Raw genomic sequence first — 13,718 nt, 5'->3', positions numbered from 1 at the left:
GGCACTTCTCCCAGGAATTTACCCTTGAGACCAATAATCCTAATATTCCAGATCAACAAATATTTCTCCAAGCTCATTGAGATGGATCATTGTGTAACATCACATAAGGTAACTGAAGCTGCTGACACCCCAGATGTGAGTTCAAGTACAGTCAACTGATTGCCATGGTTTATAGATTTCTCTGACGTTTGTGTAAGTACTTTGGAGGTCATCCAGATGCTTATGAAGTGTATGTGAATTCTGCTAAGCAGTTTTTTGAGTACCTTATAAGAGGCTGTGTCCACAATTTCAGAAGTAAAATTGTTCCAGATTTAGCTGCTGACATAGCAGCACCTACCAGCTTGAAAACGTCTTTTGCAGACTTTGAATGGTATGAGTTAGGGTATGTCTACACTACGGAATAAGGTCGAATTTATAGAAGTCGGTTTTTTAGAAATTGGTTTTATATATTCGAGTGTGTGTGTGTCCCCACAGAAAATGCTCTCAGTGCATTAAGTGCATTAACTCGGCGGAGTGCTTCCACAGTACCAAGGCTAGAGTCGACTTCCGGAGCATTGCACTGTGGATAGCTATCCCACAGTTCCCGCAGTCTCCGCTGCCCATTGGAATTCTGGGTTGAGATCCCAATGCCTGATGGGGCTAAAACATTGCCGTGGGTGGTTCTGGGTACATATCGTCAGGCCCCCCTTCCCTCCCTCCCTCCCTCCCTCCGTGAAAGCAAGGGCAGACAATCGTTTTGCGCCTTTTTTCCTGAGTTACCTGTGCAGACGCCATACCACGGCAAGCATGGAGCCCGCTCAGGTAACCGTCACCGTATGTCTCCTGGGTGCTGGCAGACGTAGTACGGCATTGCTACACAGTAGCAGCAACCCATTGCCTTGTGGCAGCAGATGGTACAGTACGACTGGTAGCCGTCCTCGTCATGTCCGAAGTGCCCCTGGCGACGTCAGCTGGGAGCGCCTGGGCAGACATGGGCGCAGGGACTAAATTTGGAGTGACTTGACCAGGTCATTCTCTTTAGTCCTGCAGTCAGTCCTATTGAACTGTCTTATGGTGAGCAGGCAGGCGATACGGATTGCTAGCAGTCCTATTGCATCATCTTCTGCCGGGAAGGCAAGAGATGAGGATGGCTAGCAGTCCTACTGCACCATCTTCTGCTGAGCAGCCATGAGATGTGGATGGCATGCAGTCCTTCTGCACCGTCTGCTGCCAGCCAAAGATGTAAAAGAGAGATGGAGTGGATCAAAACAAGAAATAGACCAGATTTGTTTTGTACTCATTTGCCTCCTCCCCCGTCTAGGGGACTCATTCCTTTAGGTCACACTGCAGTCACTCACAGAGAAGGTGCAGTGAGGTAAATCTAGCCATGTATCAATCAGAGGCCAGGCTAACCTCCTTGTTCCAATAAGAACAATAACTTAGGTGCACCATTTCTTATTGGAACCCTCTGTGAAGTCCTGTCTGAAATACTCCTTGATGTAAAGCCACCCCCTTTATTGATTTTAGCTCCCTAAAGCCAACCCTGTAAGCTGTGTCGTCAGTCGCCCCTCCCTCTGTCAGAGCAACAGCAGACAATCGTTCCGCGCCTTTTTCCTGTGCGGACGCCATACCAAGGCAAGCATGGAGGCCGTTCAGCTCACTTTGGCAATTAGGAGCACATTAAACACCACACACATTATCCAGCAGTATATGCAGCACCAGAACCTGGCAAAGCGATACCGGGCGAGGAGGCGACATCAGCGCGGTCACGTGAGTGATCAGGACATGGACACAGATTTCTCTGAAAGCATGGGCCCTGCCAATGAATGCATCATGGTGCTAATGGGGCAGGTTCATGCTGTGGAACGCTGATTCTGGGCTCGGGAAACAAGCACAGACCGGTGGGACCGCATAGTGTTGCAGGTCTGGGACGATTCCCAGTGGCTGCGAAACTTTTGCATGCGTAAGGGCACTTTCATGGAACTTTGTGACTTGATTTCCCCTGCCCTGAAGCGCATGAATACCAAGATGAGAGCAGCCCTCACAGTTGAGAAGCAAGTGGCGATAGCCCTGTGGAAGCTTGCAACGCCAGACAGCTACCGGTCAGTTGGGAATCAATTTGGAGTGGGCAAATCTCCTGTTGCAGCTGCTGTGATGCAAGTAGCCCACGCAATCAAAGATCTGCTGATATCAAGGGTAGTGACCCTGGGAAATGTGCAGGTCATAGTGGATGGCTTTGCTGCAACGGGATTCCCGAACTGTGGTGGGGCCATAGACAGAACCCATATCCCTATCTTGGCACCGGAGCACCAAGCCGCCAAGTACATAAACCGCAAGGGGTACTTTTCAATAGTGCTGCAAGCTCTGGTGGATCACAAGGGACGTTTCACCATCATCAACGTGGGATGGCCGGGAAAGGTGCATGATGCTCGCATCTTCAGGAACTCTGGTCTGTTTCAAAAGCTGCAGGAAGGGACTTTATTCCCAGACCAGAAAATAACTGTTGGGGATGTTGAAATGCCTATATGTATCCTTGGGGACCCAGCCTACCCCTTAATGCCATGGCTCATGAAGCCGTACACAGGCAGCCTGGACAGTAGTCAGGAGCTGTTCAACTACAGGCTGAGCAAGTGCAGAATGGTGGTAGAATGTGCATTTGGACATTTAAAGGCACGCTGGCGCAGTTTACTGACTCGCCTAGACCTCAGCGAAACCAATATTCCCACTGTTATTACTGCTTGCTGTGTGCTCCACAATATCTGTGAGAGTAAGGGGGAAGACGTTTATGGAGCGGTGGGAGGCTGAGGCAAATCGCCTGGCTGCTGGTTACGCACAGCCAGACACCAGGGCGGTTAGAAGAGCACGGGAGGGCGCAGTACGCATAAGAGAAGTTTTGAAAACCAGTTTCATGACTGGCCAGGCTACGGTGTGAAAGTTCTCTTTGTTTCTCCTTGATGAAACCCCCTGCCCCTTGGTTCACTCTACTTCCCTGTAAGCTAACCAGCCTCCCCTCCTCCCTTTAATTACCGCTTGCAGAGGCAATAAAGTCATTGTTGCTTCACATTCATGCATTCATCACACAAATAGGGGGATGACTACCAAGGTAGCCCAGGAGGGGGTTGTGGAGGAGGGAAGGAAAATGCCACACAGCACTTTAAAAGTTTACAACTTTAAAATTTATTGAATGCCAGCCTTCTTTTTTTGGGCAATCCTCTGTGGCGGAGTGGCTGGTTGGCCGGTGGCCCCCCCACCACGTTCTTGGGCGTCTGGGTGTGGAGGCTATGGAACTTGGGGAGGAGGGCGGTTGGTTACACAGGGGCTGTAGTGGCAGTCTGTGCTCCAGCCGCCTTTGCTGCAGCTCAACCATACACTGGAGCATACTGGTTTGGTCCTCCAGCAGCCTCAGCATTGAATCCTGCCTCCTCTCATCACGCTGCCGCCACATTTGAGCTTCAGCCCTCTCTTCAGCCCGCCACTTACTCTCTTCAGCCCGCCACCTCTCCTCCCGGTCATTTTGTGCTTTCCTGCACTCTGACATTATTTACCTCCACGCATTCGTCTGTGCTCTGTCAGTGTGGGAGGACAGCATGAGCTCGGAGAACATTTCATCTCGAGTGCGTTTTTTTTTCTTTCTAAGCTTCACTCGCCTCTGGGAAGGAGAAGATCCTGTGATCATTGAAACACATGCAGCTGGTGGAGAAAAAAAAAGGGACAGCGCTATTTAAAAAGACACATTTTATAAAACAGTGGCTACACTCTTTCAGGGTAAACCTTGCTGTTAACATTACATACATAGCACATGTGCTTTCGTTACAAGGTCGCATTTTGCCTCCCCCCACCGCGTGGCTACCCCCTCAACCCTGCCCCCTCCCTGTGGCTAACAGCGGGGAACATTTCTGTTTAGCCACAGGCAAACAGCCCAGCAGGAATGTGCTCCTCTGAGTGTCCCCTGAAGAAAAGCACTCTGTTTCAACCAGGTGACCATGAATGATATCTCACTCACCTGAGGATAACACAGAGAGATAAAGAATGGATGTTGTTTGAACGCCAGCAAACATACACTGCAATGCTTTGTTGTACAATGATTCCTGAGTACGTGTTACTGGCCTGGAGTGGTAAAGTGTCCTACCATGAAGGACACAATAAGGCTGCCCTCCCCAGAAACCTTTTGCAAAGGCTTTGGGAGTACATCCAGGAAAGCCGCGAATGCCAGGGCAAAGTAATCCTTTCACATGCTTGCTTTTAAACCATGTATAGTATTTTAAAAGGTACACTCACCGGAGGTCCCTTCTCCACCTGCTGGGTCCAGGAGGCAGCCTTGGGTGGGTTTGGGGGGTATTGGCTCCAGGTCCAGGGTGAGAAACAGTTCCTGGCTGTCGGGAAAACCGGTTTCTCCGCTTGTTTGCTGTGAGCTATCTTCTTCGTCCCCCAAACAACACGGCTGGGGTAGTGGTAGCTGTTCCCCCTAAAATGGCATGCAGCTCATCATAGAAGCGGCATGTTTGGGGCTCTGACCCGGAGCGGCCGTTCGCCTCTCTGGTTTTCTGGTAGGCTTGCCTCAGCTCCTTCAGTTTCATGCGGCACTGCTTCGGGTCCCTGTTATGGCCTCTGTCCTTCATGCTCTGGGAGATTTTGACAAAGGTTTTGGCATTTCGAAAACTGGAACAGAGTTCTGATAGCACGGATTCCTCTCCCCATACAGCGATCAGATCCCGTACCTCCCGTTCGGTCCATGCTGGAGCTCTTTTGCGATTCTGGGACTCCATCATGGTCACCTCTGCTGATGAGCTCTGCATGGTCACTTGCAGCTTGCCACGCTGGCCAAACAGGAAATGAGATTCAAAAGTTCGCGGTTCTTTTCCTGTCTACCTGCTCAGTGCATCTGAGTTGAGAGTGCTGTCACAATGGAGCACTCTGGGATAGCTCCCGGAGGCCAATACCGTTGAATTGTGTCCACAGTACCCCAAATTCGAGCCGGCAAGGCCAATTTAAGCGCTAATCCACTTGTCAGGGGTGGAGTAAGGAAATCGATTTTAAGAGCCCTTTAAGTCAAAATAAAGGGCTTCATTGTGTGGACGGGTGCAGGTTTACATCGATTTAATGCTGCTAAATTCAACCTAAAGTCCTAGTGTAGACCAGGGTTTAGGAAGGTACTGTCCAAACGCAACTCCACTAGGCAAATGGTGGGTCAAATGGGTGAGAAGTGGTTTGCTTTGCCTCAAAAGTTTTGGTGTGTAGTGTTAATTCACAACTTTTCACTTTCCTTTTGCATCACTTATTACATTTTACTGTCCAGTGAAGCTGTCACCAGATTACTGTATTGCAACTGCTCTTGTGTGTTTTTACCCTGTAATGCTCTATTATTACCTTTGAAATAGATTCAGTTCCATTATTTCTATATTAATGTTTGCAAGACAAATAAGAAAAGATCATGAATCCAAATTTTGCTCTCATTTACACTGAATTCAACAAGGTTACACAGGCTTATTTGAAAGCAAAATTTGGCACAAATATTTTACCTGGTAATACATCATTGGACCAAGCAGATTGAACTGGTCATCTCTTATACTGAATATAAAAATGGCCAATCTGGGTCAGACCAATGGTCCACTAACCCAGTATTCTGCCTTCCAGCAGTGGCCAGTGCCAGATGCTCCAAAGGGAATTAACAAAACCAGGCAATAATCAAGTCCCTGCATCTGGCAGTCAGAAGGTTAGGGACATCCAGAGCATGGGGTTGTGTCCCTGACCATCTTGGCTAGGTCCATCAATAGTTATTATCTTACTGTTGAAAAGAGCAAACCATATATAGCTTATCTCATGATAGCCCTATGAGTTAAAATAGGGTCTTCATAGGATTCTGATGTGACTCACAAAAGAGGGTGTGAGGTGCAAGGCAATGAAAGTTGAGGGTGTTCAGTGTGATTGGGCCCTGAGTCTGTAGCAAGACAATTTATTTGTAAACTGTGCTATATACTTAAAAGACAGCCCATTTATTGGTTATTGCAATTTGTCTGCCAGTTGTTAGTCTGTTTTGTACAAAGATTCCTCTGAAATTGTCATCTAAAGCTAGCAAAGGAGATCAATTTTACACCATTTGTAATTTGTCCTCATATGCATGATACACGTGTCAATAGAAATACACAGGGTATAATTCAGAGTTGAATTTGACCTAATAGCGATAGTACATATACAGAAACCCATGTTAGCATTCAAAACTAAAACAAACATACTTAAGGAAAAGGGTAAACATTAAAAATTAGGGGAATTAGTTAGGGAAGTTCCCTAGACTGAAGAACTCAAAGATCTGAATGTGGAAGAGGCTTGGAATTACTTTAAGTCAAAGTTGCAGAAACTATCTAAAGGCTGCATCCCCAGCAAAAGGAAAAAATTCGTAGGGAAGGGTTGCAGACCAATCAGATGAACAAGCATCTCAATCAGGTTATTAAGAGAAAGCAGAAAGCCTACAAGGAATAGGAGAAGGGATGGATCAGCAAGGAAAGTGGTCAGAAAGTGTAGGGGGAAAATGAGAACTGGAAAAAGCCAAACAGCACTGAACCTTGCAGAGCAAATTAAAACCAACAGTAAAAGTTTCTTTAGACATATAAATAAAAAGAAAACAAGGAAAGAAGCGGGACTGCTAAACACTGAGGATGAGGTGGAGAGTAAAGATGATCTAGGCATAGCCCAACACCTAAACAAATATTTTGCCTCAGTTTTTAATATGAGTAATGAGTAGCTTGGGGCAGTGGCAGGGTGGTTAATGGGAATATGGATATGGAAATAGAAATTACCACATCAGAGATGGAAGTCAAACTCAATCAGCTTAATGGGACCAAAGTGGAAAGCCCAGATAATTTCTATCAAAGAATGTTAAAGGAACTAGGAGACAAAATGGCAAGCCCAATAGCAAGGATTTTTAATGAATCCATAAACTTGGGGGACATACCTTATGACTGGAGAATTGCAAATATAGTACCTGTATTTAAGAAAAGGGGGAAAAAGTGATCTAGGAAACCACAGGCTTGTTAGTCTGACATCAATGGTATGCAAGGTCTTAGCAGAGGTGAAAGTAAGCCAGTATGCCCTGGTACGGGGAACCAGCAAGAGCCGGTGCACCATACTGGGGCAGCTCAGCTTCCCCAGGGGGCAATTTAAAGAGCCTGGGGCTCCCAGCAGTGGCTGGAGCCCCAGGCCCTTTAAATTGCCCCCAGAGCCCCGCTGCTAGAGCCCGGGGTTCCCCTGCTATTTAAAGGGCCCGGGGTTCCCCTGCTTCTACAGCTCCAGCCCTTTAAATAGCCGCCAGAGCCCCGCCACCGCTATTCCAGGGCTCCGGGGGCTATTTAAATGACCGGGGCGGTAGAAGCAGGGGAGCTGCAGGCCCTTTAAATAGCCCCAGAGGCCTGGGGTAGCGGGGGCTCCAGGGGCTATTTAAAGGGCCGGGGCTCCAGCTGCCTCTGCCGCCCCAGTCCTTTAAATAGCCGCTGGAGCCCCACCACTTCCCCAGGGCTCCGGCGGCTCATTAAAGGACCGGGGCAGTAGAAGCAGGGGAGCCCCAGGCCCTTTAAATAGCCCCCGGAGCCCCAGGCTGCTGCTGCTACCCGGGGGTGGGGGGAGGTGAAGGGGGGGACACTTACCTTACAGGGTGGGCTGGGGCTGGCTCTGACCCACTCAGCCCCGCCCCTTCCGCAATTAAGGGGACAGAAGTAATTAAGGATAGAAGCAAATGGTAATTAGAATAAAATGCAACATGGTTTTACAAAAGGTAGATTGTACCAGACCAACCTGATCTCCTTCTTTGAGAGGATAACCAATTTTCTAGACAAAGGAAATGCAGTAGATCTAATCTACCTGGATTTCAGTAAGGCATCTGACACAGTTCCAAATGGGAAAGTATTAGTTAAATTGGAGAAGACAGGGATTAATATAAGAATCAAAAGGTGGATAAGGAACTGATTAAAGGGGAGACTAAAATGGGTCATATTGAAAGGTGATCTGTCAGGCTAGAGGGAGGTTACTAGTGTAGTTCCCTCAGGGATTGGTCTTGGGACCAATCTTATTTAACATTTTCTTTAATGACCTTGGCACAAAAAGTGGGAGTGTGTTAATAAAATTTGTGGATGATATGAAGTTGGGAGGTTGGGAGAAGGACCGGAATATCACACAAGAAGGTTTGGATGACCTTGAAAATTGGAGTAACAGAAGTGGGATGAAATGTAATAGTACGAAATGCAAGGTCATGCACTTAGGGACTAGCAATAATTTTTTTTGCTATAAACTGGGGACATATCAGTTGGAAGCAACAGAGGAGGAAAAAAACCTCAGTGTGTTAGCTGATCACAGAAAAACTATGAACTGCCAAGGTGATGTGGCTGTGAAAAAGACTAATGCAGTCCTAGAATGCATGAGGTGAGCTATTTCCAGTAGAGATAAGGAAGTGTTATTACCATTATACAAGGCAATAGTGAGACCTCATCTGAAATACTGTGTGCAATTCTGGTCTTCCATGCTTAAGAAAGATGAATTCAAACTGGAATAGGGGCAGAGAAGGGCTACAGGGGTGATCAGAGGAATGAAAAGCCTATCTTACAACAGGAGACTTAAGGAGCTTGGCTTGTTTAGCCTAAAAAACGAAGGCTGAGGGGATATATGATTCTTCTCTATAAATACATCAGAGGGATAAACACCAGGAAAGGTGAGGTGTTACTTAAGTTAAAGGCCAATGTTAGCACAAGAACAAACGGCTATTCACTGGCCATCAACAAGTTTAGGCTTGAAATTAGACAAAGATTTCTTGCCGTCAGAAGAGTGACGTTTTGGAACAACCTTCCAAGGGGAGTAGAGGAGGTAAGAAACTTAACTTGCTTCAAGAATGAGCTTCATAAGTTTAGAGGGGATGGTATGATGAGACTGGCTGTCATGGCATGTGACCCATCTGTGAGGCTAAGATTTAGTCATGAGTATTTTTAGTAAAAGTCATGGACAGGTCACGGACAATAAACAAATATTTATGGCCCTATGACCTGTCCATGACTTGTACTAGATGCCCAACTAAATCTTGAGTGTCCTGGGGGCACCGCTGGTGCTGGTGGGGGCTTCAGAGTGCCTGCTGTTACTGGGTAGGTGCTCCAGGGTGCCCACTGGTGTTTGTGGGTGGGGGCACTGCAGGGAGCCCACTGGTGCTCGGCAAGGGGTGCTCTGGGGCACCTGCTGGTGCTCGTGGGGGAGGCTCTGTGGAGCCCACTGGTTCTCAGCGGGGGGGCTCTGGGATGCTCACTGGGGCATCCCGGGTCCACCACAGCTGCTCGGGAGATGGCCCAGGACCACCACTGCCACTGGTGGGGGAAGGTGTCCCAGGACCGCCGCCGCTGCTGGAATGGGCAGCCCAGGACTGCTGAGGGGGCGGCCCAAAACTGCCACTGCTGGTGATGGGGCTGGTGCGGCTGGCCCTGGGGCCGCCCAGGCTGCTCAGGCAGCCCTGGGGTCAGGCACACCAGCAGGCTGCAGAATTCATGGAGGTCCTGGAAAGTCATGGAATCTGTGACATCCGTGACAGACTCGCAGCCTTACCCATCTGCAACTGCTATTAGAAAATATCGCCAACAGCTGGAGACAGGACACTAGATGGGGAGGGCTCTGAGTTACTACAGAGAATTCTTTCCCAGGTGTCTGGCTGCTGGGTCCCGCCCACATGCTCAGGGTTTAACTGATCACCACATTTGGGGTTGGAAATAATTTTTCCCCCAGGTCAGATTGGCAGAGACTCTGGGGTTAGGTTTTTTTTTGCCTTCTTCTGTAGTGTGGGGCACATATCAATTGGTAGTTTGAACTATAGCAGGGGTTCCCAAACTTGGTTTGTGGCTTGTTCAGGGTAAGCCCCTGGCGGGCCGCAAGATGCTTTGTTTACCTGAGCATCCACAGGTACAGCCGCTTGCAGCTCCTAGTGGCCGCAGTTTGCCATTCCCGGCCAATGAGAGCTGCGGGAAGCACCGCGGGCTGGGCCATTGATGACTGTACAAAGTCTGGCCTCTCCAAATACAGGAGGAACCAAGAACAAAAGGAGCAGTTTCTTATTTTAGAGCCCCAACCATCATTAGCCAACATCAGGCCCAAAAGCACTCTCTCTAGCTTTTTCCAGGGTTACATGGTGTTTGAAGGCTGCTGCTTGGGTTTCTTTTCCCTCTGCCTCTCTCTCTGGTCTTTTCTGTTCTGTTTCTGTATGTTCTACCTTACCACCCCACATCCTGGTGATAATACCCAGTGGAACCCTGTGCCCACATGGTGCTGGTTTTTGGGCAGACTCCATTAGGCCTTGTTTTAGATGTGGCCCCTGGAATACTTCTTACAACTATTGTAAGTGAAGGGTGCGTTGACACTCAATATCAAAGAGGTTTGTGATCCAAGCAGTCACCAATATCTCTCAACATAATGGAACTCACATTCTTAGGGCATGTCTACACTACAAAATTAAGTCAACCTAACTTATGTTGGCATACAGCTGCCGCAGTAATTATATCACCTGTGTGTGTCTACACTTCGCTCCTTGTGCTGGTGGTGTGCGACCCGTTCTCACCAGGAGTGCTTGCACTGATTGAACTGTCATTGTGGGGCATGATGTGATGGCTTCTGAAAGCCAGTAACAGTCAATGTTAGCAAGGCAATGTCTACATTGACACAGCATTGACCTAACTACAATGACATTGACTCTGCGCCTCTCGTGGAGGTGGAGTTATTAAGTTGGTGTAGCGGACAAGTTTATTTGGCGGGAGAGAAATTTTAATGTAGATGCTTACAGAGTTAGTTCAATGTAAGCTTCTTTGCGTTGACCTTACTCTGTAGTGTAGACCAGGTCTTAGTTATGCGTGTGCTGAAGTAACTTGCTGAACTGGGGTCCGCTATTGCTCTCGCTGCTGCAGAATTATGGGTCTGAATTTTGCCAGTGTACAACGCAGTCTTAGCAAAAATGTGCCTCCTGCTATAACCCTTATCAGGCAAAGGCCTGAGTAAACAGATGGGCTTCTTGCACTGAAGGTCAAAGCTTATACTCTAGAAGGCTGACAAGGGGAGCAAGTATTGTTGTTTTACTAGATATGACACTCACGAGTTGGCACTGCTCTTTTTCTAACGTGGCTATTTTGTACATAACCTAGGTTATTATTTTACTATTAAACCATGAAAGCATGATGTGACAGCCAAGTATAACATCCCATTGTGACGTTTGCCACTGTGGTTTAGGTTAAAAAGGTTATGTTTAAAGAAACTTGAAAAGCATAATTCTCGGCTATAAATGTGTTATGACACCTAAGGGAGTTTTGGAGACAACAAGGGATTGTGCTGAAGTAGCAGTTTTGCAGTCACTTGAACTACGCACGTGGATACACGGTTCCTAAAATGTTCCTAAAACTAGTAGTTCGAGGCCCATGCTGTCGTACAAGTGTCATTCATAAAATCAGGTGTGGGAAAAAGCTGAAAATATCTAAGAACTGTGCTTGTATCTGTTTCCATCACTTCACACTGACTCAACAGACATTCTAGGCTTCGGAGTGATGTTTGGGGTTATGGTGGGTGTGACGGTTGTGTTGATCTGTGTGTGAGTTGTGTTGTGCTGGGAGAATTATGTGGATTGCTACAGGTGGCAATGGGGTATGTGTGCTGTGGTAGGGGTTGTGTATGTTTGGGATTATTATATATGCTGGTTGTGTTGTTGTCTGGGGGTTGTGTTGATTTGTGCTTGGGGTGGTGTGTTGAACGTAAGAATGGCCATACTAGCTCAGACCAATGGTCCATTTACCCAGTATCCTGCCTTCCTGACAGTGGCAGGTACTGATGCGTCAGCGGGAATTAATAGAACAGGGCAATTTATGAAGAGATGCCTCTCATTGTCCAGTCCCAGCTTCTGTGTTGATTTTTGCATGTGGCAGCTGGGCCAAGTAGTATATCATCTGTGCAGTCTCCCTCATATAGCCTATGAAACTGTTGCATGCAAATTAGCTGTAGAGCAAGGGTGGTGATTGGCTCAGTTACCTCTGATATCACAGTGCTCTGGGACTCTTGGCATGGCATAGATACATGCCTTACTGACTGTAGCTGCACACCACATGGGTGTAATTCGTGAAGTCAAAATGGCTGAGAATTTAACAATTGGATGGTAACAGACTTGAAACTCAGTGATGATTCAATCAGGAGATAATCTGAACAGAAAGAGCTCTCAGCCATGCTTGCAGTTGCTTCCGTTATTTCACACTGACTCAACAGACACTGTAGGCTTCAGAGTGACATTCCTGGAATCTTATTATATAGATCAGGGGTTCTCAAACTTTTTACTTCTGAGCCCACCACAACATGCTATAAAAACTCCACTGCCCACCTGTGCCACAACAACTGTTTTTCTGCATATAAAAGCCAGGGCCAGTGTTAGGGGGTAGCAAGAAGAGCAATTGCTTGGGTCCCCACACCACACGAGGCTCTGTGAAGCTAAGTTATTCAGGCTTTAGCTTCAGCTGCGGGTGGCAGGGCTTGGAGTCACAGGTTTCAGCCCCAGGCTGTGGGGCTATGGCTTTTTGCCCTGGGCCCCAGCCAGTCTAATGCTGGCCCTGCTTGGTGGACCCCCTGAAACCTGCTCGCGGCCCCACAGGGGGCCTTGGACCCCTGGTTGAGAACCACTGATATAGATTATGCTCATGAGAGGTCAAATGCCAAACCAGCATGGGATCTGAATCTGCTCTCAGTTACATGGGTGTAAATCAGGTTTAACTTAATTAAAGTTAGTGGAGTTGCATCAGTGGAAAAATTGTGTAAATGCAATTGGAATCAGGCCCTGAGTTTCTTGTCACCTACAGGGGAAAAAATGATGCAAACAATAGTTAAGATTAATGTCAAGAAATAGTGAGCCTGATTCTTCTTTCACTCCCACCAGTGTAACTTCATTGATTTCATTAGCATTATTTACCACAGGGTTGGAGAGCCAGGACCATTGACTTAAATGGGATCAGGATGCACTATAGCAGCCTGATTCAGATATCACTCCAGTTTTAGACTGGTATAACTCCACTGACATCAATGCAGTTACTTCTGATTTGTCCACTGTGAGAACAGCATCAAGCCCTATGTCTGCATGTATTGTAAATAGCCAATGAGTGAATAAAACTAGTTTTCAGATGACATTGCTTCTGTTATTTTTTAAATCAGAAGCATAGAATTGTAATTTAATCAAAAGAGTAATTCATAAAAGTTAAAGAGCCTTCTCTTCAGGATGCGTGTGCTTAAAATTGAGCAAATTTTGTTAGCATCAGTCTTGAAACTGGTTCAGGAAAAATAGGATAGGCCACCTTAAACCTCTGTCTACACTATGGTTGTGGTTTTAAAAGCAGTTGAGTTGAACCAGTTTCAAAACCAGTTAGAATATTCCCCTAGACCCTCTGAGTCTAGATTAAGTGACAATGTCAAAAAGCAGAGTGTGTCATGGAGCAACTGAGCAAAAATTCAAAATATAATCAATAGTATCAGAGTTGTTCTATAAGTTAACAGATTTTATGATTCCATCTTGGATCAGACAATAGCAAGTATCAATCAACTCTCTGTAACTGCCTTCATCAAAAAAATTAATGTTTCAGAAGCAAAGAGGAGGATCAGTGGTCTGGGATATGAGGCACTGGAGTTACACAAACAAATTTGATATGTTGAATATGTCACACTGAGAATTAAAGTCCAGCTGAGAGACTTAGAGAAGTAGGATTATG

At 46.9% G+C, this 13,718-nt stretch overlaps 1 protein-coding gene across 1 annotated transcript in view; it reads left to right on the top strand.

The window, feature by feature from the left end:
• HERC2 (HECT and RLD domain containing E3 ubiquitin protein ligase 2) overlaps positions 1-13,718 on the top strand; it is a 331,520-nt gene that overhangs the window by 95,796 nt on the left and 222,006 nt on the right. The gene's annotated exons all lie outside the window — the stretch shown is intronic.

The sequence above is a fragment of the Lepidochelys kempii genome, chromosome 1, assembly GCF_965140265.1.
Source record: "Lepidochelys kempii isolate rLepKem1 chromosome 1, rLepKem1.hap2, whole genome shotgun sequence".
NCBI lineage: Eukaryota > Metazoa > Chordata > Testudines > Cheloniidae > Lepidochelys > Lepidochelys kempii.
This window is presented reverse-complemented; position numbering and strand designations above follow the sequence as displayed.